Source organism: Pan paniscus, chromosome 7, assembly GCF_029289425.2.
Source record: "Pan paniscus chromosome 7, NHGRI_mPanPan1-v2.0_pri, whole genome shotgun sequence".
Lineage (NCBI taxonomy): Eukaryota > Metazoa > Chordata > Mammalia > Primates > Hominidae > Pan > Pan paniscus.
This window is the reverse complement of record NC_073256.2, coordinates 25,493,316-25,520,872: the sequence shown is the minus strand read 5'-3', so window position 1 is coordinate 25,520,872 and position 27,557 is coordinate 25,493,316. Positions and strand designations below refer to the sequence as shown.

General features: G+C 43.9%; 1 long non-coding RNA gene and 1 pseudogene across 5 annotated transcripts in view; one reads left to right on the top strand and one right to left on the bottom strand.

Moving 5' to 3' along the window:
* The window catches only part of LOC134730956 (uncharacterized), a 45,592-nt gene extending 39,376 nt beyond the window's left edge, over positions 1–6,216 (bottom strand). The window contains exons 1-3 of one of the 5 annotated variants that reach the window (XR_010112897.1): positions 2,038–2,295; positions 1,730–1,792; positions 1,079–1,194 (exon numbers count right to left, since the gene is read on the bottom strand). This is a non-coding gene — a long non-coding RNA (uncharacterized LOC134730956). Of the gene's footprint in view, positions 1–1,078; positions 1,195–1,729; positions 1,793–2,037; positions 2,296–5,654 lie in introns of those variants that run through there. The other 4 variants (XR_010112896.1, XR_010112900.1, XR_010112899.1 and 1 more) reach the window with 4 other exon arrangements.
* Positions 5,232–5,315, top strand: LOC112438836 (small nucleolar RNA U3; annotated as a pseudogene).
* Positions 6,217–27,557: the final 21,341 nt, after the last annotated feature.

Sequence of the window (27,557 nt, the reverse complement as noted above, 5' to 3'; positions counted from 1 at the left end):
ACCTGACCTAAAACCTAAATGCCTTATTTTCTTCTGCAATGCCGCTTGACCCCAGTATAAACTCTACAGTGGTTCCAAATAGCCAGAAAATGGCACTTTCAATTTTTCCATCCTACAAGATCTAAATAATTCTTGTCGTAAAATGGGCAAATGGTCTGAGATGCCTGATGTCCAGGCATTCTTTTACACATTGGGCCCTCCCTAGTTTCTGTTCCCCATTCAACTCATCCCAAATCTGCCGTCTTTCCCTCCCGCCTGTCCCCTCAGTCCCAACCCCAAGCATCGCTGAGTCTTTCTAATCTTCCTTTTCTACAGACCCATCTGACCTCTCCCCTCCTTGCCAGGCTGAGCTAGGTCCCAATTCTTCCTCAGCCTCTGCTCCTCCACCCTATAATCCTTTTATCATCTCCCCTCCTCACACCCGGTCTGGCTTAAAGTTTCATTCCATGACTAGCCCTCCCCCACCTGCCCAGCAATTTCCTCTTAAAAATGTGGCTGGAGCTAAAGGCATAGTCAAGGTTAACGCTCCTTTTTCTTTATCCGACCTCTCCCAAATCAGTTAGTGTTTAGGCTCTTTTTCATCAAATATAAAAATCCACCCCAGTTCATGGCTCGTTTGGCAGCAACCCTGAGGTGCTTTACAGCCCTAGACCCTAAAAGGTCGAAAGGCCGTCTTATTCTCAATATACATTTTATTTTATTACCCAATCTGCTCCCGACATTAAATAAAGCTCCAAAAATTAAATTCCGGCCCTCAAACCCCACAACAGGACTTAATTAACCTCACCTTCAAGGTGTACAATAATAAAGTAGAGGCAGCCAAGTAGCAACATATTTCTGAGTTGCAATTCCTTGCCTCCACTGTAAGACAAACCCCAGCCACATCTCCAGCACACAAGAACTCCAAACACCTGAACCGCAGCTGCCAGGGGTTCCTCCAGAACCTCCTCCCCCAGGAGCTTGCTACAAGTGCCAGAAATCTGGCCACTGGGCCAAGGAATGCCCACAGCCTGGGATTCCTCCTAAGCCACGTCCCATCCGAGCGAGATCCCACTGAAAATCAGACTGTTCAACTCACCTGGCAGCCACTCCCAGAGTCCCTGGAACTCTGGCCCAAGGCTCTCTGACTGACTCCTTCCCAGATCTTCTCGGCTTAGCGGCTGAAGACTGACGCTGCCGGATTGCCTCGGAAGCCTACAGGACCATCACAGATGCTCTGATTAACTCTCACAGTGGAGGTTAAGTCCGTCCCCTTCTTAGTCAATACAGAGGCTACCCACTCCACATTACCTTCTTTTCAAGGGCCTGCTTCCCTTGCCTCCATAACTGTTGTAAGTATTGACAGCCAGGCTTCTAAACCTCTTAAAACTCCCCAACTCTGGTGCCAACTTAGAAAACATTCTTTTATGCACTCTTTTTTAGTTATCCCCACCTGCCCAGTTCCCTTATTAGGCCAAGACATTTTAACTAAATTATCTGCTTCCCTGACTGTTCCTGGACTACAGCCACACCTCATTGCTGCCCTTTTCCCCAGTTTAAAGCCTCCTTCGCATTCTCCTCTCGTATCCCCCAACCTTAACCCACAAGTATAAGATACCTCTACTCCCTCCTTGGCGACCGATCATGCACCCCTTACAATCTCATTAAAACTTAATCACCCTTACCCACTCAATGCCAATATCCCGCCCCACAGCACGCTTTAAAAAGATTAAAGCCTGTTATCACTCACCTGCTACAACATGGCCTTTTAAAGCCTATAAAGTCCCCTTACAATTCCCCCATTTCACCTGTCCTAAAACCAGACAAAGTTTACAGGTTAGTTCAAGATCTGTGCCTTATCAACCAAATTGTTTTGCCTATTCACCCCATGGTGCCAAACCCATATACTCTCCTATCTTCAATACCTCCCTCCACAATCCATTATTCTGTTCTAGATCTCAAACATGCTTTCTTTACTATTCCTTTGCACCCTTCATCCCAGCCTCTCTTCGCTTTCACTTGGACTGACCCTGACACCCATCAGGCTCAGCAAATTACCTGGGCTGTACTGCTGCAAAGCTTCACGGACAGTCCCCATTACTTCAGTCAAGCCCAAATGTCTTCCTCATCTGTTACCTATCTCGGCATAATTCTCATAAAAACACACGTGCTCTCCCTGCTGATCATGTCTGGCTAATCTCCCAAACCTCAATCCCTTACAAAACAACAACTCCTTTCCTTCCCAGGCATGGTTAGTGCGGTCAGAATTCTTACACAAGAGCCGGGACAGCACTGTGTAGCCTTTCTGTCCAAACAACTTGAACTTACTGTTTTAGCCTAGCCCTCATGTCTGCGTGCAGCAGCTGCCACTGCCCTAATACTTTTAGAGACCCTTAAAATCACAAACTATTGTCAACTCACTTTCTACAGCTCTCATAACTTCCAAAGTCTATTTTCTGCCTCACACCTGATGCATATACTTTCTGCTCCCCGGCTCCTTCAGCTGTACTCACTCTTTGTTGAGTCTCCCACAATTACCATTGTTCCTGGCCCGGACTTCAATCTGGCCTCCCACATTATTCTGGATACCACATCTGACCCTCATAACTGTATCTGGCTGATCCACCTGACATTCACCCCATTTCCCCATATTTCCTTCCTTCCTGTTCCTCACCCTGATCACATTTAGTTTATTGATGGCAGTTCCACCAGGCCTAATCGCCACTCACCAGCAAAGGCAGGCTATGCTATAGTATCTTCCACATCTATCACTGAGGCTACCGCTCTGCTCCCCTCCATTACCTCTGAACAAACCGAATTAGTTGCCTTAACTCAAGCCCTCATTCTTGCAAAAGGACTACGCATCAATATTTATACCGACTCTAAATATGCCTTTCATATTCTGCACCACCATGCTGTTATATAGGCTGAAAGAGGTTTCCTCACTACGCAAGGGTCCTCCATCATTAATGCCTCTTTAATAAAAACTCTGCTTAAGGCCGCTTTACTTCCAAAAGAAGCTAGGGTCATTCACTGCGAGGGGCATCAAAAGGCATCAGATCCTGTTGCTCTAGACAACGCTTATGCTGATAAGGTGGCTAGACAAGCAGCTAGCTTTCCAACTTCTGTCCCTCACGGCCAGTTTTTCTCCTTCTCATCAGTCACTCCCACCTACTCCCCCGCTGAAACTTCCACCTATCAGTCTGTTCCCACACAAGGCAAGTGGTTCTCAGACCAAGGAAAATATCTCCTTCCAGCCTCACAGGCCCATTCTATTCTGTTGTCATTTCATAACCTCTTCCATGTAGGTTACAAGCCGCTAGCCCGTCTCTTAGAACCTCTCATTTCCTTTCCATCGTGGAAATCTATCCTCAAGGAGATCACTTCTCAGTGTTCCATCTGCTATTCTACTGCCCCTCAGGGATTGTTCCGGCCCCCTCCCTTTGCTACACATCAAGCTCAGAGATTTGCCTCCGCCCCCCACCAGGACTGGCAAATTGGCTTTACTCAACATGCCCCAAGTCAGAAAACTAAAATATCCCTTAGTCTGAGTAGACACTTTCACTGGATGGGTAGAGGTCTTTCTCACAGGGTCTGAGAAGGCCATCGCGGTCGTTTCTTCCCTTCTGTCAGACATAATTCCTCGGTTTGGCCTTCCCACCTCTATACAGTCCAGTAACAGACCGGCCTTTATTAGTCAAATCACCCAAGCAGTTTCTCAGGCTCTTGGTATTCAGTGGAAACTTCGTACCCCTTACCATCCTCAGTCTTCAGGAAAGGTAGAACGGACTAATGGTCTTTTAAAGACACACCTCACCAAGGTCAGCCTCCAACTTAAAAAGGACTGGACAATACTTTTACCACTTTCCCTTCTCAGAATTCAGGCCTGTCCTCGGAATGCTACAGGGTACAGCCCATTTGAGCTCCTGTATGGACGCTCCTTCTTATTAAGCCCCAGTCTCATTCCAGACACCAGACCAACTTGGACTGTGCCCCAGAAAACTTGTCATCCCTACTATCTTCTGTCTAGTCATACTCCTATTCACCATTCTCAACTACTCACACATGCCCTGCTCTTGTTTACACTGCCGGTTTACACTGTTTCTCCAAGCCATCGCAGCTGATATCGCCTGGTGCTATCCCCAAACTGCCACTCTTAACTCTTAAAGTAAATAAATAATCTTTGCCGGCAAGGCTATGCTGAACCTCCTTAGGCACTCTCTAGGTAGATGTCCTAGGTCCTCCCAATTCTTAGTCCTTTAATACCTGTTTTTCTCCTTGTCTTATTCCCTTCTTTTTTCACTTCATACAAAATTGTATCTAGGCCATCATCAATAATTCTATAAGACAAATGTTTCTTCTAACAACCCCACAATATCAGCCCTTTCCACAAAATCTTCCTTCAGCTTCTCTCTCCCATTCTAGGTTCCCACGCTGCCCCTAATCCTGCTCGAAGCAGCCCTGAGAAACATCGCCCATTGTCTCTCCATACCACCCCCAAAAATTTTCGCCACCCCAACACTTTACCACTATTTCATTTTATTTTTCTTATTAATATAAGAAGACAGGAATGTCAGGCCTCTGAGCCCCAGCTAAGCCATCATATCCCCTGTGACCTGCACGTACACATCCAGATGGCAGGTTCCTGCCTTAACTGATGACATTCCACCACAAAAGAAGTGAAAATGGCCTGTTCCTGCCTAAACTGATGACATTGTCTTGTAAAATTCCTTCTCCTGGCTCATCCTGGCTCAAAAACTCCCCTACTGAGCACCTTGTGACCCCCACTCCTGCCCGCTAGAGAACAACCCCCCTTTTTCCTTTACCTATCCAAATCCTATAAAACGGCCCCACTCCTATCTCCCTTCGCTGACTCTGCTGACTCTTTTCGGACTCAGCCCGCCTGCACCCAGGTGAAATAAGCAGCGTTATTGCTCACACAAAGCCTGTTTGGTGGTCTCTTCACACGGACGCGCATGAAAGTTGGTTTGTATGAGACGGTTAAAAAGGCCAAAGATAAAAGATTTATTTATTTATTTGTCTATGAAGTTGCTGTTTATTTATTTATTTATTTTTGGCCTATTTCACAGATGTGTGAAACAATGTTGTCCAACGATGAACTGGAATTTTATTTTGCTGAGTTGTTCTAACAACAACAGCAAAGACATCATGCATAAACCTTGTATAAGATCCACACATGGTTGCCAAGATAGGAAATACCTATGCCAATTCAATTAAGTCAAGTTAAACAGAAGACGATACTTTCAGGGATCATTTCTGTAGTTTGCTACTAGAGAAGTTCCTCTAAACGTGTAGAGAAAAAACTGTGAAACAGGAATATATGAAGATCATCAAAGAATGGACCAAATGCCACAATGTCATTATCATTTTTATTCATCACCTCATTAACATGGATAAAACCATTGCCCCTTCTGAATTCTCATGGCAGGGATTAGTTATCATGCCCTTCATACCAGGAGCTAGCCCCATGAGTAAATGTGTTCCTGGTTTAACTCTGGAAATGCTCAGACAGTAGTTAAGGGACCATGGGGCACATAGCAACCTATGAGGTCTTAAATAGAAACTGCCCGTGGCTCCACCCTTTCTCTCAGCGCACATTCACTCCATCAGGAAATCCCATCAGCTCTGCCGGATTCCTGGATCTTTTCACTCACCAGCTCCGGGGCCACGTGAGGGCTCTGGGTAATCTGCAGCAGTCTGTCTGCTCCGCGCTCTCCTCCAGCTCCTGCCTTTGACCCCCTGCAGTCTGTTTTGAATGCAGCAGCCAGCCAGAGCTACTCTTTTCAAACGGCAGACAGATCTCATCACTCTTGTGGCTGAAAACTTTCTGGTCCTCCCATCTCACCCTTAGGAAAGCCCAAATGCTTGCAACGGCCCCCAAGGCCCTATGAGATCCACCCCCTGGACTTCTCTGACATCAACTCCTATTACTCCGACTGCTTGCCCCGTTTCGGCCTTCCTGGTTTCCTACTGTTCTTCCCCATGGTTGGTGCCTCTGCCAGACGCAGTGTCCCCAGGCAGCTCCCAAGGCTCTCTCACCTCCTTGCTGGGCTCTGTCCTGACCACACTTTACATCTGCAGCAGGTTTCACCCTCCAGTTTTCTCCAAACCACCCCCTACCCTTGATGCTCATTTTCCTAAAGCAATGAACATCTTTTAATTTATTTGACAACAGACTTAAGGATGTTTACTTTCTTCCTCTCCTCACTAGAATGTACAGTCCATACAAAGAGGGATTTTTGTCTTTTTCACCATGCCTAAAATAGTGTCTGGCTCATAGAGGGCCCATAAAAAATATGTGATGAATCAGCAAATGACTAGATGCCTAACACTTATTTTGCAAACCACACACTAGTTAACAACTGTGATTTCTAAACTTGGACCGCAAAAGTGATTGGGTCTGTGAGCTACGTGCTGGGTCATCTGGGTGGCGACTGGAGTTGTTGCCAGTCCCTAGTGGGTTTCATTCTGCAATTACAAGTTGTGTGAGGCAGCACAGCCCAGAGTTGGGCAAAGCACCTGAAAAAAATTAGTGGCTAACACGTACACAGGAGCCAGGCACAGTGGCTCACGTCAGTCATCCCAGCACTTTGGGAGGCTGAGGCAGGAGGATCACTTGAACCCAGGAGGTCAAGGCTGCAGTGAGCAGTGATTGTGCCACCATACTCCAGCCTGGGCGACAGAGCGAGTCCCTGTCTCAAACAAAACAAAACAAAAAAAACAAAAAAACAGGCCGGTGTGGTGGCTCAGGCCTGTAATCCTAGCACTTTTGGAGGCCGAGGCAGGCAGATCACTTGAGGTCAGGAGTTTGAGATCAGCCTGGCCAACATGTTGAAACCCTTCCTCTATAAAAAACACGAAAATTAACCAGGTATGGTGGTGCTGCCTATAGTTCCAGCTACTCGGGAGGCTGAGGTAGAAGAATCACTTGAACCCAGATGACAAAGATTACAGTGAGACGAGATCTTGCCACTGCACTCCAGCCTGGGTGACAGAGCAAGACTTTGTCTCAAAAAACAGACAATTATATGGGGAAAGTGTTCCCACGTAATTGATGGGATAGTCAAAATTGATGGGTAATCAAAAGTGTTTGATTACATCAAAAGTAATCAGGGAAGTATTTATCAAATCAATACAACCATTTTCCAGCTACTACATTGGTAAAGGTTTTTAAAAACTATAATAATGCTGGCAAAGGAACGAAAAAAATGCACCTTTAGACTTTGCCCTTTAGAAAACCGAGCCCTTCGCGAAGTTATTTCGAAAATGGGCCAAAAGCCTTAAGATGTTCAGGAATTCATTTGTGGGAATTTACCTTAAATGTGGAAACATCTTTTTGGACAAATATTTTATTTACAGATGCATTTATAAAAGCCAAACTTGAAAGCAACCTGCATGACTGGCCATAAGAACATGGTTAAGCAAACTACACACGGCTCATCAACTCGATTCTGTTTTAGGGACTCACTAATAGTTTAACAACGTGGGCAAGTCCTAATATGATGCTGTGTAACCCCTTACCCCAACAGATAAGGGGAAAAGGCAGGTCAAATCACAACAGAGGTAGGAGCAGGACAGAGCTGTGCTCCTGCATTCTCTGACTTCAGGGAGTGCCCCATCCAGCTGATCCCAAATCCCCAGAGACAGTGTCTTCCACTTCCAGCGGAGCTGGGGATCACAGCTCCAAGGCCCAGAAACCTTTCCATTTCCAAACTCTTCTTCACGATGTCTCCTCGAAGCTCCAGGAACCCATAGCACATAGGCACCCTGTGAGATCCCAGAGCTTCTGAGGGATGTGTATGAATTAGGATCCAAGTAACAATGTTGGAGCTCAGAAAGTGATGCCCCAAAGTGAAGGCTTAGGAGTGAAGTTTCTCTCTGACCTTCCCCTGCCTTTCTGTCTCTTGCCCCTCATTTTTCCCTGAGGCAAACCATAGAAACTAGTATTCCTCTTCCCCAAGGTAGGTCATAGAAACCAGAACCCCTTTCCCTCAAAGCTAGCTATAAAGCTTAAAAATATTCCTCCTGGGCACAGTGGCTCATGCCTGTAATCCCAGGGCTTCGGGAAGCTGAGAAGGGAGGATCACTTGAGGCCAATTCAAGACCAGCCTGGCCAACATGGCAAAACCCCATCTGTACTAAAAATACAAAAAATTAGCCAGGCATGGTGGCGGGTGCCTGTAATCTCAGCTACTCAGGAGGTTGAGGCACCAGAATGGCTTGAACCAGGGAGGCAGAGGTTGCAGTGAGCCAAGATCGCACCACTGCACTCCAGCCTGGGCGACAACAACAAAATATTACTCTCACCTTCCCCCACCTTTCAATGTATCAGCCGGCCATAAATAAAGACCCTCATTCCAGAGGGGTCCTGCCCTACACCAAGGAAGAAGAAATGCTGCAAACGAGAGGCCAAGAAGAATCTGAACAGGCAAGCCTGGCTAGGTTTCCCCATTCAGTTTATTACCATCAGTTCTGTTAAGTCAAGTTTGGCTTAAAGCTCTCTCCTTACATATTTTAAGTTTGACCTAAAGCACATCATGAACTATAACCTAAATGGAGTTGTAAATAGACTGTAGTCTTCTCTTGTGCCAATCACTGAGTTTTGGCCAATCAAATGTGGCCAACTGTTTAAATTGCATTCAAATAACGCAAACACTAACCTATAACCAATCTGCCTGTTTCTGTGCCTCACTTCCGTTTTCTGTATGTCACTCCCTTTTTTCTGTCCACAAATCTTCCACCACGGGGCTGTGCTGGCGTCTCTGAGCCTACTCTGGCTCAGGCAGCTGCTGATTTGCGAATTGTAGTTTACTCAATTAAACTCTGTTAAATTTAATTCAGCTGAAGTTTTTCTTTTACCAGTTCATACCCTTTTTGTCCAATCACATTTCTATTTATTATGTGTTGATTTTATTTATTTATTGTTTATTTTTGAGACAGAGTCTTGCTTTGTCACCCAGGCTGGAGTGCAATAGCACGATCTCTGCCCACTGCAGCCTTGACACCCTGGGTTCAACCAAGTCTCCTGTCTCAGCCTCCTGACTAGCTGGGATTACAGGTGCCTGCCGCCACTGCGCCTGGCTAATTTTTGTATTTTTAGTAGAAATGGGGTTTTGGCATGTTGGACAGCCTGATCTCAAACTCTTGGCCTCAAGTGATCCGCCCCCCTTGGCCTCCCAAAGTGCTGGGATCACAGGCGTGGGCCATGGTGCCTGGCCCAATCACGTTTCTACGTGGCTGTCCCTGCTTCCTTGAACCTAAATGTAAACATGGATAGTTTACTCTGGGTCTTTGGGTCTTTATCCTGAAGCCTCCTGTGCCACATAAAACTAGAATCAAATTTGTTGTGCTTTTTTCCTTTCTTTTTGTTGTAGGGGTGTCAGCCGTGAGCCTTACGATGGGGAGGAAAGGGATCATCCCCTTTCTGTCGCTACAATCCTCACTCCAATTACATAAAGAATAGAAACAAAAATGTAAGAAGTATAAAAAAGAGAAGAAATGTATTTGTAGAAAAGGAAAGCTGAATCCTACAAAAAAGTGCAGCCGAATAGGACGAAGTGGGTACATAACTGATGTATTTTGATGGGGATAATTTAGCCCTCACAACTGTTTTCTAATGGGAGCCTGCCATGAGTCCAAAATAGGTTATTTAAAATGTGCTCTAAAACACCATTCCCACTACAATTTATATCACCTTTAATGTACGCAATCCCCTGATGTTGCTTTTCCATGGTAAAAGAGTTGGACCATCTCTGGGGAATTTCAGCAGAATAAATCACAAATCTGGTCAACTTCATATGTGAATGTGGAAATGGGAGTTCGTGATCACACCCCATAGCCTATCAGGCCTTAGAACTTTGAATGCCACAGGGTGTTGTTTACCCCACCGTCACAGATGTATTTCCTTTCACTTCCAAACAATCTGTTGAAAACCACCAAAGAGAGGAAGAAAGCAGAGAAATAGAATACTATACTGTTATCAATGATTTCAACGTGGTTCTCTGGAGGCAATAGAGGACTTGCCTGCTTTTCAGAAGAGAATTCTTACAATCAGTTCCTCCAAAGTTCTTATGGTTTCAACATCAATTCTCTAACATTCACCGGGTGTCCTACAGTTCAATTCTGGTACTATCTGGAGTTACTGTCATATCCCACAAATCAAGGCCTCAGTTCCACAAAACGCCCAGGGCCAGTGGGGTCCCCAGGCTACCTGCACTTCTACCTGGCTGACTATAAATTCAGGAGTTTCCATGACTGCTTCAGGTTCATTAACAGACTACAGTGACTCATAGAACTCAACAAAGCACTGTATTGATGATTCACATACAGTTTCCCATAAAGGATACGACTCAAGAACAGCCAAATGGAAGAGACGCATAGGACGAGGTATGGGGCTAGTGGCTGGGGTGTGGAGCTTCCGTTCCCTCTCTGGGCATGCCATCCTCCCAGCACATCATGAGCTCACCAACCCAGAAGCTCCTGGAAGCTTGCTGCTCAAGAGTTTTTATTGAGGTGTCATGATTTAGGCATGATCAGTTAAATCATTAGCCGCTGGCTGGGTGCGGTGGCTCTTGCCTATAATCCCAGCAATTTGAGAGGCCAAGGCAGGCGGACCACTTGAGGTCAGGAGTTCGAGACTAGTGGGGCCAACATGGCAAAACCCCATCTCTACTAAAAATATGAAAATTAGCCAGGTGTGGTAGTGCATGCCTGTGGTCCCAGCTATTCTGGAGGCTGAGGCAGGAGAATCTCTTGAACCCGGGAGGCAGAGGTTGCAGTCTGCTGAGATTGCGCCATTGCACTCCAGCCTGGGTGACAGAGCAAGACTCCGTCTCAAACAAAAACAAAAACAAAAATAAATAAATCATTAGCCACTAGTGATTGAACTCAATCTCCAGTTCCCCTCTTCTCTCCAGAGGTTGAGGGGTGGAGCCAAAAGTTCCAACCCTCTGATCATAAGCTTGGTCTTTGTAGTGTGGCCAGCCTCTCTCCTGAAACTATTTAAGGGCCCACCTTGATTCACCTCAATAGCATAAACTTAGTTATGATCAGAAAGGATTCATGAATAACAACAGACATTTGAACCACTCGGAAATTTCCAAGGGTCTTTGATGCTCAGTGCCAGGAGTCAGGGATAAAGACCAAACATATTTTTTATTATACCATAGTTCTGAAATGTGTTTTCTGGGTAAATGTCTTGATTGCAGTTTCCCTAAATGTATCCTGAAGTTAACATATTTAAACTCCTTGCCAACTGTGCCCCAGTTCTGTGTGCAAAAGATGTCCCTTCATATGTGTGCACTTAGCATGTTCCTTGATTCGTTCACGGGTAATAGTGGTATATGCTGCTTACCCAGAATGCTGCTGGTGTCAGTGACAGTACCTTGCCAGAATCCCAGAAGACTCAGTGCTCTAGAAGAGTTCAACCAATCAGCACAAGAATAGGAGGTGACTGTTCTCAAACTAGTGGAGTTTGTCCAGTTCTTTTGGTAGCAAGAGACACCTGACTCAATTTTGCTTAAAGGGGATTTATCAGAAAAAAAAAAAAGTATATCTAGTCCTTTCCATGGACACGGAAGAGTGGAAGAAAGCAGAGAAATATAACACAGAGACAAAAACACTGCCAGGAAGTGTACTAGGAGCAGTAGCTGAAACTCCCAGAAAAACGTCCCATAGAGGATAAGCCCCAAGTTTCATCCTTGTGCAGACCCGTGTAATAAGAGCTAACACAAATAGGGTCAGTACAATAATGGCTAACATGTATTGAGGGGTTACTATTCACTAAACACTATTTTAAGCACTTTATAAACATTAATTCTTTCATTTCTCACTACGACCCTATGAGATCTGGGCTGGCATGCCCCCGTTTAACAGAGCAAGGTCACTTATTTAGTGGCATGGCATCTGAGCCTGGGCTCTCAATCCTTACACCATACTCACTCTCTAAGGATGGCTACAAAATGACTCTGCAGCTACAGTCTGAAGTTTAAGCAATTATAGTCCAAATGACTGAAAATTCTCATAAGTGAGTGCATTCGCTTGAGAAAAGGAAGTGTTCAAACTCATAATCAAGGAAAATGTATAACTACATAGGACACTTACAAAGATCTAAACATACAAACTCAGAAAAACAAAAGAAGTGGTTCTAGGCAGGACCAAGAGGAAGGCGTTTCCCTTAGTCTGCTTCTTTTTTTTTTTTTGAGACAGGGTCTCAACTCTGTCACCCAGCCTGGAGTGCAGTGGTACAGTCTCGGCTCACTGCAACATCTGCCTCCTGGGTTCAAGTGATCCTTCCACCTTAGCCTCCCAAGTAGCTGGAACTACAGGTGCATGCTACCATGCCCTGCTTATTTTTGTATTTTTAGTAGAGATGTGCTTTCACCATGTTGGCCAGGCTGGTCTCGAACTCCTGACCTCAAGCGATCTGCTTGCCTCAGCCTTCCAAAATGCTGAGATTACAGGCATGAGCTACCATGCCCAGCCCTTAGTCATGCTTCTTAAAAACACCTCCAATTTGAGCATGTTAGCAGTTTCAGCCCCCTCACCATGTGATGCTGTGAGCCACCTCAGGACTCCACAGAGTCCCCACCAGCAACAAGGCCCTCACCAGATGCAGTCCCTCAACCATGGACTTCTCAGCCACCATAGTGTAAGAAATAAACTCCTTTTCATATATATATATATATTCATCTATATATACATATATATATTCATATATACCTCCAATTCCCTATGGGAAAGTAATATAATTAATACCAGAACTAATATCTATCATACCTACTTTAAATAATAATTGGTTACTTTCAGCTAATTCTTTCTGCTATCATTTTAAAGTCCAGAATAAAGAATCTACCTCCAAAGATCATTAAGTTCAGGATCAGAACCAGATGAACCAGCCCAGGCAAAGAAATGAGCCCACTGAAAGAACAACACCTTAACAAAGCTCATTTCCATCCAAAGGTGCTGCCCTGAGTCACTTTTGCACCTTATTATCTCTTTGGTCCCCACAGCAGAAGAGCAATAGGAATGATGTTGTTATTTTTATTGCATAAAGAAGGAAGAGGCCCGAAGTTGTGGTGGGATAGACCTAAGTTCCCACAGCTAACAACTCCTGAAGCTGAGACCGGAATCCAGGCTTCTCCATTCCTTCCGTAACTCTGACTCATTTTAGTGACAATTTCCCACATTTTATATTAATATGCATCAAAGCTCACTGGCTTGGCCTACGCTCTGGTGACTTATCAGTGAGCAGTGAAACATTCCCAATGAGGACTCAGACAGGAATAGACCTAGAAAATCTTTTTTTCTGTTCTAGCTTCAAGAACAGACCTATAATTGTTTTTTTTTTTTTTTTTTTTTTTTGAGATGGAGTTTCACTCTTGTTTCCCAGGCTGGAGTGTAATGGCGCCGTCTCAGCTCACTGCAACATCGACCTCCTAGGTTCAAGTGATTCTCCTGCCTCAGTCTCCCAAGTAGCTGGAATTACAGGCATGTGCCACCACGCTCAGCTAATTTTGTATTTTTAGTAGAGATGGGGTTTCACCATGTTGGCCAGGGTGGTCTTGAACTCCTGACCTCAAGTGATCCACCAGCCCCCACCTCCCAAAGTGCTAGAATTATAGGTGTGAGGCACTGCGCCCAGCCTTGACCTAGAAAATGTAATAGTAAGGCGAAAATAGCTATCTTTTTTTTTTTTGACCACTTAGAATGTACCAGGCACTCTGTAAAGTGCTTTATATATATTCTACCTCACTTATCCTTAAAACATCACTGTGAGGGGTATAGTATTAGTTCTATCTTACAGACGAGGGAGCCGAAGGTTAAACAGGTTAATTTACCAAGGTGACAGTGGGTAATCCTGTATGATGTGGAGGACGTGTTCAGGTCTAGAACTCATCCTAGCCAAATGAATCAACAGAGGGAGGAACTCTGCAGGCTGCCCTTGGCATGGGCTGATGGTCAGGCACTCAAATTGCCTTCTCTGGGCATGGCTGTCCACTGTCCCTCTCTCCTCACCTGCGGCCTCTGAATGACTAGGTTATCTCTCCGCTGATGTCTTCTCTTTGATGCAGAAATCCCATCCGGCCTTTGGGAGGGCTAGTATTCTTTTTTGCGGGGGTTGTGGGAGGTACAGGAGGATGCCTAGCATTCTGATACTTTTCAAAGGGCATGCTTCTGAGATGTCCCCTCCCTTAATGCAGAAGGATCAACAACTCAAAAGTTGTTTAACTCCTTTAAGTAATTCCTAAAGGAAATATTTATTGGGACTCACAGTTAGGCACACAATTTAAGAAAAATAATATTTTCATGCTTTTTTTTTAAAAGTCAAAATTAATGCCAAAAAATCCACAAAATTCAAATAAAGACAACATCCAAAGGTCTAGTTGCAGGATTCCCCTCACTCCCTTCACCCCAACCTCAGCAGCCCTGTCAGATGCTATCCATATTTCAATACTTGACATTTTTTTTCACCATTAATTTTTTTGCATTAATGTTGCCCTTTTTTTTTTTTTTTTTTTTTTGGGAGACGGAATCTCACTCTGTCGTCCAGGTTGGAGTACAGTGGCGTGCTCTCGGCTCACTGCAAGCTCTGCCTCCTCAGTTCAAGTGATTCTCCTGCCTCAGTCTCCTGACTAGCTGGGATTACAGGCTCCCGCCACCACGCCGGGCAAATTTTTGTATTTTTAGTAGAGACGGGGTTTCACCATGTTGGCCAGGCTTGGGAACTCCTGACCTCAGGTGATCCGCCCACCTCGACCTCCCAAAGTGCTGGAATTACAGGTGTAAGCCACTGCGCCCAGCTGCCCTTTGTAAAGATGGCATTCAAACATTATTTATGTGGACGGCTGCATTTACATCTCGCTCACCTCCACCTATCTTGGTCCTGGACTGGGTGCATAAAGAACAGAATGATGGCCGAGCGTGGTGGCTCACGCCTGTAATCCCAGCACTTTGGGAGGCTGAGGTGAGAGGATTTTTTGAGCCCAGGAGTTCAAGACCAGCCTGGGCAACATAGCAAGACCCCATCTCCACTAAAAATAAAAATAATAATAATTAGCCAGGGGCACGTACCTGTGGTCCCAGCTACTCGGGAAGCTGAGGTGGGAGGATCACCTGAGCTAGGGAGATTGAGGCTGCAGTCAACTATGACTGCACCACTGCACTCCAGCCTAGACAACAGAGCAAGATCCTGTCTCAAAACAAAGGACAGAATTATGACAATGGGCTTTGATTTCCACTGGACCTTTTCCCCATGTCCTTCCCTGCCTCCTTCACACATCAGCTGTTATCTGCTGGCCCCACCAGAAAAGTGACCACAGTTTATAGCTGGGCAACGCCTTACTCCACCAGGCCCTGGGGGAGATAGAGGAAAGGAAAAGTCTTCTCCATTTTCCACCAGAGCTGCAGGAGGAGTTTGGCTGTCTTTCTTCTTCTTAAGGACGCTTTTTAAACCATCAATTGAGTAATGTGCCAGGAGGGAAATTCCTATCTTGAACCCTCACATCAGTGCTGACATGTAATTCGAATTATTGAATTCTCATCACTGCTTCTCTAATGCAGTGATTTTCAATCTTAAAAAAAACAAATCCCTATGCCCAAGCTGCTCTCAGATCGATGAAGCAAATCAGTGCCTCCAGAGATGACAGCCCAGCGTCTGCGCTGGTCGCAGCTTCCTCGATGACTCCAGTACACAGACAAGGTTGAGCACAGTTGCTTTAGAGAAAGACTGGGCTTTGTTTTTCTTCACTCAGGTGGTTGTGGCCCTTCCCAGAGGACAATGCAAGAAAGGCTGCAGAGTCTGGGGGACCTAGGTTCAAGTCTTGGCTTTCCTACTTACTGGCTTTGTGGCCTTGGACAAGAGAGTTGACTTTCGTTTCCTCAGCTGTGCTATGGACATAATAACAGAATCTCCCTCTTGGACTTGTTTGAAGAGATCAAGCCAAGGCATCTGGAACACCTGGCATGGTGCCTGGTGGGCGTGTGTGCACTCGTGCACCCCAACACGCAGCGTGAACGATTAGTATTAGCAGTGATGAATCCCTTCTTCAAACAAAATGATAGGAAGCTCAATTAATAAATAGGTAAAGGTGGAACTGCTCTGTTTGAAGGGGAGGGGAGGGACAGATGCAGGCTGCACTCTCCTTTTCTTTCTTTTTAAGAGACAGGGTCTCTCTCTGTTGCCTAGGCTGGAGTGCAATGGTGCTATCATAGCTCACTGCAGCCTCAAACTCCTGGGCTCAAGCCATCCTCCCATCTCAGCCTCCTGAGTAGCTGGGACTGCAGATATGCACCTGTGTACAGGTGTGTAAAAATTAGCCTGGCTAATTTTAAAAACATTTTTTTTTTTTTAGAGATGGGGTCTTGCTATGTTGCCCAGGCTGGTCAGGTGACATTTTCAGCTTCAGAACTTCTGCAGCCCATTTCCCATCTCCTAGTGGCAAGCATCTGCCAGCCAGCTGACTGGCTAGGCCCAGGGACCACTCTGTGGCCACAGGAGTGAGCAGAGCAGTGCTACTTAGCCTAAGTGGCTTTCTGGCCACAGGCTAATTAGTGGAGTAAGCCATCACTAGCTGAGCTCACCAACTCACCCAAAAGGCACTGCTATAAACTCCCAGTCCCCAGCCAGATGAATGTCTCTGTTTGATTTTTAGGAGTGGGATGGTAGCTAGAGGCTGGAATGTGTTTCCTAAGTAGGTGAATATCTAAGTGCCCTGCGCAGGAAGATGGTCGGGGCATGCAGGCTTGGCAAGGAGTGCTCCTTCTGGGAAAGAGCAGCTTGCCTGTTTTCCCTGTTGAGAACAGCTGTGCTTTATTCGGTTCTTGGGCAGTATTGATTGTTTCTGCCATATGCTAAAACCTAACAGGTCAAAAAAATCTCAGCCCAGTTCACAGACCTCTGCCAGCCTCAGGCTGATTCGGAGGGTGAGGCAGAAGGTGCAGTCTGCAATCAGCGTGTGTGAAATTGGCTCTGCCTGGAGCTCATCTGTGCCACAAAACTGATTGTATTTCCTCTTCCCGAGGGGAGGCCGATGTGGGCCCTGCTTGTGAGAGTGGAGCTTCCACTGCTTCCTTCCATTTCTTCCAATCCAGACAGCATCCTGAATTTCTCTTTTCATAAGGGGATGTTCTTTGTACCAAGCTAATAGCTGCATAAAAGACTCAATAGTAAAAGTGTTTTTGCTTTTTCCTTCCTGAGCAAGAGCTCATTTCCAGAATTGTTTGGGGAGAAAGTTGATATTTCATACCTAGCATGTTTAAAGTGTGTCCCTTCATTGTTCTTTAGGGATGCTATCTGAGTAAGAGTCGTAGTCACTGGGCTCTTTAATTGCAAGTAACAGAAACCAACTTGTGCTATCCTTAGCCGGAGAGGGGAATTTCTCAAAGAAATAAAGGAGCATCTCATGGAAGCAAGGAGAGGAGTGTGGCCGTGTGCAGTGTGGCCTCAGGAACTGCAGAGGTCTCAGGGCTGCTCTGCCTCATCTCCTCTAGGCAGTCTCGCATATGTGCTGCTCATGTCTCTCTCTGCTGACTGGCTTTTACTGCCAGGCTGCAAGGAGAAATGTCACTGTCACTCGGAGGGCAGACTCATCACTGCCACTCAAGAGATATGCTCAGAAGAACTAGCATCTTTCAGAACCGCTTCTCAGGACAGAGAACCTCATTGGTCACATTCCATCAGCAAGGCCAATGGTGATGGCTCATGGCCCAGCGACGGTCCTCTCAGCCAAGGTCTCCAGATCTAAGGATCACAGTTACCTGTGGGAATTTGTTTCCTTAATTTAATTTTTAAATGAATTTTCTTTAACACAGGCCCAGCTCCGCCCCCTAGAATCTCTGTGTGGGGTCTGGGACTCTGTATTAAAAATTCATCTATAGATATGGCCACGTGCAGTGGCTCACACCTGTAATCTTAACACTTTGGGAGGCTGAGGCAGGTGGATCACTTGAGGTCAGGAATTCAAGACCAGCCTGGCCAACACGGTGCAACCCCATCTCTACTAAAAATACAAAAATATTAGCCAGGCGTGGTGATGCATGCCTGTAATCCCAGCTACTCAGGAGGCTGAGGCAGGAGAATCACTTGAACCCAGGAGGTGGAGGTCGCAGTGAGCCGAGATTGTGCCACTGCCCTCTAGCCTGGGTGACAGAGTGAGACTCCATCTCAAAAAAAAAAAAAAAATCTATAGATTCTGATGATAAATTAGATTTATTTATATTTTAATACAAATAGGGGTCTTGCTATGTTACCCAGGCTGATCTCAAATTCCTGGGCTCAAGTGATGCTCCTGCCTTGGCCTCCCCAGTAGCTGAGATTACAGGCATGAGCCACCATACCCAGGGTCAATACATTAGATTTGAGAGCCACTGAAACACAGTTTTTGGTATCCATGAATGTTTCTACTAAAGTCTAATGAGAGCCTGCCTATTAAGCTATCTATTCGTGGAGGCTAGACCTATACGGCTGGAGTGAGCAATTCGTTTCAGTGCAAGTATACGTAAGTGGGATGGGGAAGTCCCTACCCTACAGAGCACTGGCTGTAGAACCAGTCTAGTGGAAATCTGAGAAGCCAGCTTAGGGCTGAACGTAATATTACTACTTTTTTTTTTTTTTTTTTTTTTTGAGACAGAGTCTCACTCTGTCATCCAGGCTGGAGTGCAGTGGCGCGATCTCTGCTCACTGCAAGCTCCACCTCCCTGGTTCACGCCATTCTCCTGCCTCAGCCTCCAGAGTAGCTGGGACTACAGGTGCCCGCCACTACGCCCAGCTAATTTTTTGTATTTTTGTAGAGACGGGGTTTCACCGTGTTAGCCAGGATGGTCTCGATCTCCTGACCTCGTGATCCGCCTGACTCGGCCTCCCAAAGTGCTGGGATTACAGGCTTGAGCCACCACGCCTGGCAATATTACTACTCTTAAGGGCTTCGTGGTCAGGACTCTAAGACAAGATGTCAGGACTCTAAGACGAGATTTCAGAACAGTTCTCACCATGTGAAATCTGGCTCAGTGTTAGCAAGATGATGATGCAGGTGTGGCAGGTCAGGGTGAGAGTCAAGGGCAGGTTTGGAATCTCTATCTGCACATTGAGGAAAAGGAGAACTCCACTGGGAAAATACCATCTTGGAGACTCCAGTGGTGTTTCATGTTTCTGTGTTTTTGTTTCTTCAACATGCTGTGTCTGCTGCTTCGTAAACGATTGCTTCTCTTTCTAATGTCATGATTTGTTCTTTAAGGCTTAGCTTGTTTCCACCTGAAAGAGCCCTCTTTGACCCCCTAGTCCATTAAGCTTTGCTTCTGCTCCTACACTGTCCTCTGTGTACTTTGACCACATCATGGATTGTAATTATTTCTCCATCATCTCCAGTTGATGATGGGTAGTTGGCAATTTGCTAACTAGACCTACCTGTATGGGGGCCAGTGTGAACTCTCCTACTGAACTGACGCAGTGATGTGTCTGCTGACCTGGCTGCTGGCTTCCCTTCTGTTCCTCACATCCTCCTGATTCCCACACCAAAGTCACCTCGCTTCTTTCAACAATCTCAGCACCATCCCAGGATCCGGGATCACTTATCCGCTAATCAGAGAAAATGTAAGGAGCTCTAGACTTGTTGTCCTGCATCCAGCATGCCATGCTAACAAGGACATCCTTTCGCACCATGATGGATTTTGAAGATGTTTTATTTGAAGATGTTTTATCTTACTCTGATACCCTCGCTAAATCAGCTATAATTCACTACCCATAATTCAGATGATATCCTATTTAACTCCTACAACAACCCTATAAAGAGTTTTGTAAGGAAAATTGGGAGCTCATAAAGGTTAAGTAACTTGCTGAGGTCCCACCACCAGTAAGTCTCAGAACCAAGATCTAAACCCAGGTCTAATTCCAATCTCTTATAGCCTTAAACACCATGCTACACTGTAGGCCTCTTTTGAAACTTACTTTACATTGTTAACTATCTTTCCCTACTTATGCCTTATTTTCTCAATTAGAATTAAATATTCAGTAAATATTTCTTTGTTGAATATAAACAATACAATTATGGCCTGTAGTCCCAGCTACTCAGGAGGCTGAGGTAGGAGGATGGCTTGAGCACAGGAGTTCAAGTTCTGCCTGAGCAAGATAGTGAGACTCTGTCTCCAACGAAAATAAAACAAAAATAGTATCTCCAATAAACAACACAATTATGGATAGTGTGTCACTGGACTGAACTTTAAAAAAGCTTCCAAAATTGCCCAACCTCTCATGGAATACCAAATACATAAGAATTTTCTAGAACTATCTTTTTAAAAGCTTCTACCAAAGTGAGTCTAGGCCTATTTGCATCTCATCTGCCTATCATGGATGATGCAAAGATTTCTCCACAATTGTCTCCATCTTCCATAAGAGATGTTCCTGAACTCCAAAGAACCACCAATTCCTCTGAGCTCTTTGATTTAGGCCTGGCCCCTATATGCTTGGGTGAAGAATGTAAAAAGTAAGACAGAATGATGGGGTCCAGGCACAGCTCTGATTATTCATAATTGAGTCACAAAAGTGTCACAAAAGCTGGGCTTGAAACTGGGTGGTTGGGGGAGGGTGCTGCATACACAGGTTTCACCTACATATCTGAGCCACACAAAAACACACTCATTGCTTGTCTTAAAGGTGGGAGTTTCAAGAAGACACAAGTGTTTTGAAGGATGTCAGAAATGGTTTGCATCAATTATACACGAAGAAGTAGAATAACACCTTAAAAATAAATCCGAATTATGTACCCCTTCCACAGTCAAGCATGGTTCCAAGGCCAGAAACCTAAAGAGATGCCCTTAGACATAAGAGGAGAATCAAACACAATCTATTCCAACAGCAGAAATGAAGTGTCTACTGCCAGGAAGTGCAGCCACACCTTTCTTCTCCAGAGCCTTGCAGACTGCAGAGCATGTGCCGCGGGACACACGGCACTGCGCGAGGGAACATGCAGGGTAACTGACTGAAGCAGGTGCAGGTGTAGGTTGAGCATCCCTTCTCTGAAATGCTAGGGACCAGAAATGTTTCAGATTTTGAATTTTCTCAGATCTTGGAACATCCGTATTATATTGATATTTATTCGTTGAACATCACTAATCCGAAATCATGACAACACTCAAAAAGCTTCAGATTTTGGATCGTTTCTGATTCTCGGACTAGGGATGCTCAACCTGTGTTACCTCCTCAAAGCGTAACACTTCCCTCCAGTTTTGTTGGCTAACTTTCATTCTGGACACAAGGACCCATCGCATCCAGGCTTCCTCCAGGGCCACAAAGCCCCAGAAGGCCTGCGGTGTGACAAATGACGCTACCTCCTCAAAGAACAGGGAACTGGCAGATTTGAGTATAATGGGAGGGTGTTCCCTGACTTGAGTGACACAAGAGTAGGCTGTGTGTGTGTTGGAGGCGGGAGAGGGGGTAGCAGTTGAGGAAATAAGCATCTGTTTCTTAATGTATAAAATTTAAAACGCTGGTGACACCTATGAAATACTCTAGAAATTGGAACTCACAAGAGAGATCAGGGCAATAGATTTTAGGAACCTTTTGCGGAGAAGGGATAGTTGAAATCTTGTGTGCCACAGGGAGAAATTATCGCAAAGTGAGGACCAAGGACACAGCGTACAAAACATACGCTGGGTGAGGCATTCTGGCAATGCAGCCCCCAAGTTCCTTCTCTTTTCTGTGCAAACATTTCTCTTGGCCTTGAGGAATTCCTAATGCTTATCTTATTCTACTACATCTAATTTCTTTCCCCCAGGTGGGTTTGGTTTGTTCTTGCTTTTCCAGTTCCTTGAGGTACTCTGTTAGGTTGTTCATTTAAAAATCTCTTGGCTGGGTGCGGTGGCTCATGCCTATAATCCCAGCACTTTGGGAGGCCAAGGTGGGAGGATCACCCAAGGTCAGGAGTTCCAAGATTAGCCTGGCCAACATGGTGAAACCACGTCTCTATTAAAAATACAAAATCAGCTGGGCGTGCTGGTGCATGCCTGTATTCCCAGCTACTCGAGAGGCTGAGGCAAGAGAATCGCCTGAACCCGGGAGGCAAAGGTTGAAGTGAGCCGAGATCACGCCACTGCACTTCAGCCTAGGCGACAACAGCGAAACTCTGTCTAAAAAGAAAAAAATCTCTCTAGCTTTTAAATGCTGCCACGTATTGCTATAAACTTGCCTCTCAATACTGTTTTTGCTATGTCTCATAGGTTTTGGTACACTGTTTCTATTTCATTTGTTTCAAGGAAGTTTTAAATCTCATTCTTAATTTCTTCTTTCACCCATTGATCATTCAGGACCATGTTGTTTAATTTGCACGTGTTTGTTTAGTTTTGAATGTTCCTTGTTACTGATGCCTAGTTTAATTCCGTTGTAGTCAGATAAGATGTTTGATACAATTTCGATTTTTTAAAAGTTCTTGAGACTTGTTTTGTGTCCTAACCTATGGTCAACCCTGGAGAATGTTCCATGTGCCGATGAGAAGAGCGTGTATGCCTCAACACACCTGGTTTTTAAAAGCTCCCCCTCCTACTCTCCTACCTTCCTTGTATTCTCTCTTGGGAGAATACAAGGAAGTTGCCTGTAGTAAGGAATGTAGGATTTAACATAAATTTTACGACTTAAGGTTTCTTTATATTTTACCTGTTTCTCCTGAATTTCCAGAATCATCCCTAATACGTTGTTGCTTGGAATTCCCACATTTTCTTCAGCAGACACATAGAATGAACAAAAGTCATGCTCATTGTTCCCCCACTGTACTCCTCATGCGTTTTAGGCAGGCGAGCAGAAGTGCAGCGTAATCGCTGAAACACTCAGCGGAACAAGTGCCTGGGGGCTCAGCTGTCTGCACTGAAAACTGTCTCATTACGCTATACCTTGTATGCATGCAATTTCAGCACGGCCCAGGACTGAGTAAGCACTAGACCGAGGTGGGAATAATGCTAACCCAGGTGTTACTGACTTTATCTAAAGGAACTCAAAAGGCTTGGTGCTGGCGGGCTGATGGAGAGGCTTCTTGACAATGAGGCTGGGGCAGGTTTGTGCTCCACTCTCCTTACAAAAGTCTAAGTTCGTTTTCTCAGCGCTAAGGAAGTCCTAAACAAGAACCTTATCAAATGTGAACTAACACACACACCACCACACACACTATATTACTGATGAAAACATTTTATTAACATACAAAAATAACAGAAATTTTCAACACTGGACCAGAGGTCTTCATGTGGGATATGTCTAACCCTAGGGCCACCTTGAAACCTTCTAAGGGGTGCGTCAGCAAGGGTAATTTTACAGGATGACCTAATTAATTTGGAATTTAAGGTAATTCTGAGCTTTCATACAGCCCTCTAACAAAAGCAAAACCGTGGCATCCACACTATTTCTTCCGTTCTACAAAACAAAGACACCACTCACCTTCCCAGCTCACTTGGCACTGCTGCCCCAAGGCGTTAGCGAACACAGAGAACAAAGCAGAAGCCTCCTACCACCCGGAAAGTCTCAAGTCAGCTTAAGGCCTTAGGGCTTTGTGACTTTCCCCGTTCTAAACTTCTGTAAAAGGGGATTTAGAAATGGGGATGTTTGGAGGCTTGTTAGGATATTCAAAATGTGAATATGTGGTAAAGTGAAAGTAATGATTTTTATTGAACAAACTGGCCACTTCCCTCTCCAAGACTCCTGCCAAGAAATAAATCACTCTTGGTGGAGGCCCCAACAGCAAAAAGCAGCAAGCATCGGTGAGAAATACTGACTGCTACAAACAGCTGTTCTTCTAAGTTACTTTTTCAACTATTTAAAAACTCATCCACAGAACAATCATTGACTGGAAGGAAAAATACCCTTGGACAGTCAAAACAAAAAGAGTTTAGTGATGCTGAATATTTTAATTGTACTTGGAATAATTTTCAGGACTATCAGAATTTTCATGAGGCACTGAATAAAACCTATAGACAAAACTGCTCACAAAAAATGAAAAAAAACTGACCACAATCATTTTGTGAAATATTTACTCCAAATACAGTCAAATATGAATCTACCTCATCTTATGAAATGGGAAATATTTACTACCTCTTAACAGAAAATAAATTAGGTTCTAGATATCTGCCAGTTAGTTTTTAGCAGGATAACATTCTATAGGAAAAGCGTAATCCTAGTAAAAGTTAATATTATTAACACTAAAGAATTTTATTTGATTCTTAATTCTGCCAAAAGCCAAATACCTTAGTTCATCCCTATATTGAAAGAATATCTTGCCTTGCATCAACCTAACTTGCTTCCTAAATAACTTGTTTTTGCCACAGATGACTGTGACTTGTTATAAGTTAAATAAGGGAAATTTTAAATCTTGACTGTTTTCACTAATCATTTACAAAAGGTGTTCTGTGATGGTTTTTAATGATTTTTGTATGTTCAAAATTCAGTAACACAACCTGAATTTTCAAGCCAGACCTTTTTCTGACAAAGTCAGTCTGATTTGATTCATGACATGGCTATTTTGCTTGATTTCATTATATGATGAACATGTATCATGAATTGAATGACTAAATCTGTAGCTCCAAGGTTTTGATGAAACATATAATAAAAATATATTTAAAGCACTAACTGTGCCAAGAGTATTATATCCTAAAAGGTGTTTTGAAATTAACAGGTTGGATTTTCCCAACCCTTTATGAATATACTGAAATAAATAAAGGTTTTCTAGGTTAAAGAGTAACAGGTATAATGAATAATTATTTGATAGTCTTGCTAAAGCCCTTTGGGTTTACATCCCCAAATATAAGAATGAGTAAATTCTAAGTAAACACTTCTAAAAGTTAGGCACCTTTCAAAAATCCTGTTTTCAACAAAAATAAACAAGAAACTAATCATGCTGTCAGCTGAAGAATGATTTATCATCACAGATCACAATGTGATTTTTGTCACGGAAATTAAAGAACTGAGTAAAAGCCTTTCAGGTAAAGCTATAGAATTGATGCTGGACCCCCTTTCATTCTAGCAATGTCATATTAATCCAGATATATAAACTAATTGTAAAAACATTATCTCATTAAAGTATTTACAAAAATTTTAATATATTTATATCTTGATCCATTATGCAAATGACTGAGTAAATATAGAAGAAACTTCACACATCCTTACGGTCACAATAAATAGATCTCCGTGCAATGTAGCCTCCACCTGCTGGGCTCAAGCAATCCTCCCAACTCAGCCCCCCAAGTAGATGGGACTACAGGATTGTGCCACCACGCCCAGCTAAGTTTTTGAATTTTTTGTAGAAACAGGGTTTCACCATGTTGCCCAAGCTGGTCCAGAACTGAGCTCAAGCAATCCACCCACCTCAGCCTCCCAAAGTGTTAGGATTACAGGCATGTGCCACTGCACTCAGCCATATATAATTTTAAATGTATATACACTTGTTGCAAAGATGTATGATAGTATGATCAATGACTTTCAGGCATAAAAATACAGAGTAAAACCTGATGACAAGCTATAAGATGAAAACTGGATGTGAATGTGGTCTCTCCCTCTCTCAAAATATCTTGTTACTGCACCTTGGGCAACTGAAACCATGGAAAGCGAAACCACGGATAAGAGGGGACTACTGTATTACATTAGAATAAAACCTTGTGGGAGAACTGCACCAAAAATAGAAGTTCCAGGAGAAAGAGGAATTTTAAAAGCCTTTATGTATTTCCTATGCAGATAATGGTACTAAATTTATATGGTATGGAGACTCCACTGATTATATAATGAAGCCTGTTTTGTTTTAAATGTCAATATTTATACTATGAACTTAGGAATAGCTTTAAACGTGCAAATAGGTACAGTTTCCTTTTCAAACAATTTTTTTCAAGTATTAGGGAGTACTTGTGCAAAAAAGTTTGAAAAATCAGTGCTCAACAGAGGAAAGGCAACCAATGACCTTTTTCAAGGCCAGAGATACTTGGAGCAGATTTTTTTTTTTTTTTTTAAATCAGCAATGTACAGACTGAACTACCAGGAAGGACAGCTTAACATTTGTTTGCTTTTCCTGGCACCTAGGGGGAAAGTCAAGCATAGACAGGGATTAAACATTTCTACTCGAGACAGAGCCTCTAAAAATTTATTTATGGTGCACAGTAAAAGAAAAGGGGATAGCTCATATCTGTAACTCTGCCAAAACAGCAACTCATTCATCACAGCAGTCAGGACTTACGCTACCTTTTGCAATTTCAGGAACAGGTACTAACCTCAGAGGATATATTTTACCATCACTAATTATTTTTAACTAAGCACCCATTGTGTCTTAGGTTCTTGAGATACAAGTAAGAACCTGTGCCTGAATAATTTACACTCCTGTTGGGGAAACAGAAAAAAAAAACCCAACAATACAGTACATATGAATCTCTGCAGCACAAATGAAGGGCCCAATGAATGTAACAAAAGTGCAATGAACAAATAGAGGGAGTTGTTGCCAAAGGTCCGGGTTGTCTGGGAAGAAGGCTGAAATCAGAGCAGGTCTTTAACAAAACAGAATCAAGAGAATAAGACTGATGGGCTAACTTCCTGGGGACAGAAGTAGGATGGTGCACATGCGACTCAACGCGAGTGTGATGGTGAGGGGAGTAACTATTACCCCAGAGCAGATGGTTACTGTAAAAGTTGGCAGACAGAAATCAGACTGTGAAAGGTCTTATATGCCAACAGAGAGCTGAGTTTTATCCCATCAGAAATGTGAAGGTTTCTGAGATCAGTGTGCAAAGCAACATTTTAGGAAGGTTTTTTATGACAGTGGTATACAGGAAGAGACAGCAAGACAGAAGTCAGTTAAATTTTAGCAATAGTCTGTGTAGCAATGATGATAACAGAGGCTGGGGTGAGGATAAAGTGACTGGACAATAAAGGACATTGTGCTAAAAGGGGGAGGGAGGGACTATGAGTTTCATGGTTTCAATCCTATGTGACTGATAATCATGGTCCCACTGACAAAAATAAATCCAAAGGGAAAACAGGTCTATGTTCAAAGGTGCAGAGTCGGCAAGCAAGAATGGACACTTCAAGGGGAAGGCTCAATCGCTGCCCTCCATCAATCTGCCATCACCAGTGATGGTGTGCCACACTACATTAGCAAACAGAAAATCACAACCTTGCTCCTCTTTTGTTCTTTTACTCAATAGAAAAAAAAAATGACTTGTATTCTAAACTTGTTCTTGATCATACTATATACAGGCATACCTCAGAGATACTGCAGGTTCAGTTCCAGACCACTGCAATAAAGGGAGTATCACAATGAAGCAACTCACACAAATGTTTTGGCTCCCCAATGCATATAAAAGTTAAATTTAAACAATAGTCTATGAAGTGTGCAAAAGCATTATGTCTAAAAAATACATACATACCTTAAAGATTAAATTTCTAGAAAAAGGTAACAATCATGAGTGTTCAGCAAGCCATAATCTTTTTGCTGGTGGAGGATCTTGCCTCAACGTTGAGGGCTACTGAGTGATCAGGGTGGTAGGTGATGAAGATTGGAGTAGCTGTGGCAGTTTCTCAAAATGAGACAACAATGAAGTTTGCTCCA